We start from the raw sequence: 5,913 nt of genomic DNA, 5'->3' as shown, positions 1-5,913 counted from the left end.
TAGTATTTAATCATCTAATCTATATTAACTTGTCAATTTTGTAGTAGTTTGACAAAAAGGAATACATTTTAACCGCAAAGAAAATGGTATCTTTCTCTGTGGTTTTTTTAACACTTTTCTCTACGGTCAAATACACCGCGGTTCTCAGTACTCCCAAAAACTACAGTGTACTAAGGAAAAAACAGCAGAGAAAATATTTTTTAGTAGTAGTGACACTTCATGCAGTCAACCTAACAAATTCTACATCATCAATCTCAATCCCTTTTAAAAATTGAGAAAAAAAATTGGTCAACTTGTTGCAACTATTACGATCGAGTTAGAAAAATAAGTTCTTCCCAACCAACCCATTTCCAATCCAAATTGTCAAATTGAAAGTGAAACAATGAATGAAGTTGTTGAAGAACTTATAATAAGCATCCAACTACCAAATAAAAGAAAAGAGTTGGATGAAATTATTTTCGAGGCTCATGAGAAAAATGAAAATATATAATTGTATCTCAAGAGCCCATAATTGACCAAATTTGTATATATACTCAAATTGAAAAGAAGTCTAAAGAAGATGTGCAATTTTCATACTTCATTGAAATTTGACCAAAATTGCATGTCTCTAACTTTTTTGTAGTTGTGATGCTTTAAATTCTCATTTATGGCATTTGCATCAACATTATAGCTCACCCTACAAATGAAATTCTACACCAACGATTGGGTGTAGGATAAAAGAAAAAAAATAGTCAAGTTAAAGACTATAAGCTAATGCGCTTTGTTGGAGGCAACCCATATTTTCATGTTCCATTTTGCATTTCACTTTTGTTGTGTGTTTTGTTTTATGTTTTTCAATTCCAAAAATCTTGAAGGAAACTTCTTGCCAAAAAAACAAAGGAGCCAATTCAAGGAAGCATATATTCAAGTGATTATTTCTTAACTTTCTCCATTTTATTGTTCATTGAGGACAATATTTTGTTTAATTTTGGGGGTAGTATGTGTGTTTTCTTTTTATGTGCCTGTCTTTCATTTGTTAAATTTTTTTTACTTTGTTTTGTTAAAAAAAAAATATTTTTGATGATTTTCATTTTCTAATGATAAGAATTATGATTAAAATTGTTATTATTTCTTAGAAAATATAAATAATAAGCTTTGTTTTTAATTTTTGAGTTAATTTTGTTTAAATATAGTTTTTTCATAATATGACACTTATTCTATTTTATTTTATTTTTTGTGATACATGGATATAGTTTATATAAAGATTAAATTCTTTAAATCTCTAAAAAATAATAAAAAATTTAAAATCCTAAAATTTGCTTGATTATCTCTTGAGACAAAATCCTAGAAAATACATTATTTAGGAAGTGGTTTAGACAATCTTTGGAACGTTTGAGCATTTCTATTAATTGACGTTGTACATGATACTCCATAGTTCACCCATTTTAGCCAAACACAAGCCATTCTTTTTTCACCAACATTTGAAGTTTTATGTTTCTACAAAATTTATTCCTTACACCAGGAGTAAATGATGAATACTGTATATGTTAAAAAAGTTACTCAAGTTTTGGAAAGAAATTCAAAAAGTCACATTGGAAAAATATATATATATATATTGTGACTTGAGAAAAGAAAAAAATATATACATATTTTGCTACTTGAGAAAAGAAGAAAAAAAACTGTGACTTGAGAAAAAAGAATGCAAGTGGTGAAAATAATTATGTTGAAGCATGATAGTGCACTTGGAATGTAGAAAAAAATTATTAAAAAAAATGATTATGAAAGAATCAAGTTAGCAACTAGTGAGTTGAGCCAAATTCTTTATCTTTTATCTCACCATTTTTCCTAACCACGTTATAAGTTTAATAAAGTTCTATTGATTCTTGATAATGTTTTATTCTACATTTCTAGAGAAAGATTAGAAAAGCAAATTTATTGGATTTATATATACAAAAAATAATAAATATATATTTCTTGAGATTTACTTTTTTTTGTTTGCATAAGTTGGTCTAAATTTCACATAATGATTTGATGATAGATTTGTGTTTGCATGTTGAATATCTATTTTGAAAACTATTTTAACTTTTTAATTAATTACATAAGCTTAACTTTGATTTTTCTTTGAACTATTTTCATTATGCAATTTTTGAGGAAAACATTTGATATCATCAAATAAAAAAAAATGTCTGTTTTTTTTTTAATTTTCTTTTGCTTGAGGACTAGCAAAATATTAAGTTTGTGGGTTTGATAACTCTACAAGATAGAGTTATTTTGCCACATTTTATAAGCTAATTGTTGCTTAGTTCTTGAGTTTTTAATTAATTTCTTAAGATTTTGAGTCATTTTGAATTTATTAGTTTTTTTTTTATTTTTACATAATTTTGTGTGTTTTTATAGTTATTTTATTGTAGAATGTTGTAGTTTAATTATTTGAATCGTTGTTGTTTGACTAGAGGAAAAAATGTTATTTTATTGAATTTAAATGTCAATGTAAATTAACTTTTAATTGATATTTTCATGAGATTAATGTTGTATATTTTATTATTGAAAATATTTAATTTCAATTTAGTTTATGATTATTTTTATAATGCATTTTTGTGTTTGAAAAGAAAAAAAAAAGCTGAAATTAAAATAGAAAAAACTGGCATTGTTGAAGAAAGAAAAGAAAAAGATGATATTTGAAGTCCAACCCACTAACTTTCCCAGTCCGGCCTGCCTCAGCTCTAACTCTTTACCTGGGCCCGCTTGCCTCCAGGCCCGTCAGCTAGCTGCAGCTCCATGAACCCAACAACTCCACGTGGGCCTGCCTCTCCATGTCGGCCCAGTCCACCAGGTCACCTGTGCTTGCCTTCCCTAGCTGCCTGGGCTTTCCTCCAGCTGCCCCTAAAGCCCAACAGCTGCCTCCACCTGGACCCGACATCTCCAGATGCTCCAAGGCCCATCCCTCCACCTACACCTTTTCTCAACCCAGAAGCCAACAGCCCGTGCCTCTCCTTGCCTCCCAGCACCTAGCACCCAGCACCCAGCAAGCTCAAAGGAGAGCAATTCTTTAGCAAAGTGGTTGTCCCTTACTTTGGCCCTGTTTGGCATGGCTTTGGAAGAGCTTTTGAAGACTTAAAGTTATTTTTAGGTGTGTTTGGATAAAATATAGAAAGAGCTTTTAAGAGAAGCAGTGACTCACCAGCTTTTTCAGGAAGGGCTTCTAAAAAAACACGGGAAGCTATTTTCTTGTTTTAATGAATCTTTCATAATACCTATTTTACCCCTATTTTTTATAAAACAAAAAAATAAATTACATCTGTATCTTAAATTTTGAAGCTAACAGTTATATAATACGATTTCTTTTTTCTTAAAAAATATTCTATCTAATTTATCTAAAAAAATCTACGTACGATTTTTTTTAGTTTTTATTTTTCTTATTATTTTTTATATATAGAATTTCTTTCTCTAACTACATTTAGATTTTTATATTTGAATATTTAATTTAAAATTTTAGATTTTTTGTTAATTACATTTAGATTTTTATGATTTTTTATTTATTAATTAATATTAATTCATATATGTATGCAATTAGATTTTTTTTCTTCAAAAGAAGGATTAATTTTCAAATGAGTTAAGACATAACATATATTATTATTATTATTATTATAAACATATATTTATGGTTAAATTTGATATTTATTTTATCAGTGCTTTTATGCAACATATACCAAACACTTTGAAAAGCTCTTCAAAAAAAAAAAAAAAACTATTTCAAAATATAAATCCAAACATGAATTAAAAAGCTCAAACTTTTACTTCTCTTCTTCTTATGTCTAAAAGTAAAAATAAAAGTTATGTCAAACAAGCCCTTTGTCTCCTTGCACCAAATTCTCATTTTCAAACGTGCACAAGAAAGTTACAACATTTACATCAAAATTACCATCTTTAATTATTTCATGTTTTATTTTGGTTTATTCCTTGTCTGTAACCCCCAATATAATTTATTTTTATTTCTAAGTCCTCATCCCTCCTATAAATAAGAGCCTCATTTATGTTGGTATTAAAAGTCTAAATCAAAGATACATAGTGAAAATGCGTTTTTAAATTTTTTTTATTGATACCAATCAGGATTATACATATATAAATCACATACAAATAGATTAGAGATTACCTCTAGAAGCCTATCAAGAATCCACAAATCTTTTTGTATAAATCATTGATCTTCAAATCCAGATTCTAAAAGCTCATTCCTTGATCTTCCACGCCAATCATCAAACACACAAAGACGTTTATGGGCAAGTAGGATTCAAAATGTTGATTTAGGACTCTCTAGATGTACTCAACACATGAGATCTAGAGATGTTTGATTGAGAGAAGATGTATTGAATAGTTTTTCAGGTATTGAAAAACTATCGCTTTTTTTTTTCAGAGAGAGTCTGACAGTCTATGAAAACCACTTTTTTAAAAGTATTGCTTCTTTTCAAGTTTATAAAGATAATTAACTAATTTAATTAATCTTTATTTTATTTAAATTGAAACTGGTAAATTATAACCTATTTAATTATTTAATTTAAACCATATTTAAAAAAGAATAATTAAATATATATAATTAAATAAAAAAATTATTTGAAATTCAAAATTCAAATCTTAGGGACAAGAAATCTTTGTGTGTGGCGCCACACTCACTGTATAGTGAGTGTGTGTCGCCAGACTCTCATTTTCTCAATATATAAGATAATATATTTATCCCAAAATAAATATCAATTCATTCAAAATTGACTTTATCTTAAAATATCAGTTTTAAATAGATAAGTAAATATCTTATTCTAAATAGGATAATTATTAATCTCTCTTTTCATATTAATCAAAACATGATTAATATTTATTTTAACCTATAGTTTTTCAAAATAAAAAATATATAGTTAAATAATTGATTAATTCATAATTTATCAATTTCCCATAATTATCACATAATTATTTTCTTGCCTTAAAAAATTAATTCATTTGCAATTAAGTTCTTCTCTCTACAAATATTTCTTTTGACATCCTTACCATTGATAGTGTAGGACAGAGGTGATCTGGGGATCATGGACCTATAATACGAAGCTCCAATAAACTAGATTACTAATTAAACTCTTTAATCTAATAATCTTATTTATTAATCCCATGATTACTCCACTATAAATATTGAATTGCACTCTAAATATTTATATAATTATATTTACAAAGTTTTCTCTTGTAGTCCATTGATACAATCAATAAATGTAGTTTTGTCCTCCATTTATTGGTTCATTAATTAGAGCAGGTCAATACTTCTGTTTTACCCTTCTAATTACCTTTTGATCCTTAAGTATCATTAATTCACTAGCGAATAATTAATTTTTTATCAAATTATAGATTTAAGCACAATAACTATTCAGTTCTAGAATTAACTCTTAAGGGAACCAATATTCGATCAGTTAGGAAAGTATGGATTTTATTATTGTAATAGTGAATCTCCAAAATAAAAGTCATTAGCCTCATTATACTAAGAAACCTTGGCGAGTGAATCAATAGATCCAATAAACACAAACATGAGTTCATGAATACTCGGGAATTAGACTGATATACAAATGATATTCTATTATGATAAGAATTAAATCTTTATGTCAAACAACAAGTTTATAAAAATAATTAATTCTCATCGGTCCTATCATATATAATCTCTATTATATACAACACATTTACTAAGATGTCTATCCACATCAGTAATCTGAATCTAGATCACTTGCATCGCGTATGCTTAGTAAACTGCACTAGTAATCATTCATTAAAGATTTCATACTTTAATATGTTAGTGACCGTTTTATTCATTATACATGATCTTAATTCTCTCGTACTAATACAAGATCATATTCTCATGAATGAATAATGAATTTTCTTGATATTATTATATAATTAATTCAAACAATA

Source organism: Humulus lupulus, chromosome 6, assembly GCF_963169125.1.
Source record: "Humulus lupulus chromosome 6, drHumLupu1.1, whole genome shotgun sequence".
Taxonomy (NCBI): Eukaryota; Viridiplantae; Streptophyta; class Magnoliopsida; order Rosales; family Cannabaceae; genus Humulus; species Humulus lupulus.
Note: the sequence above shows the minus strand (reverse complement) of the source record.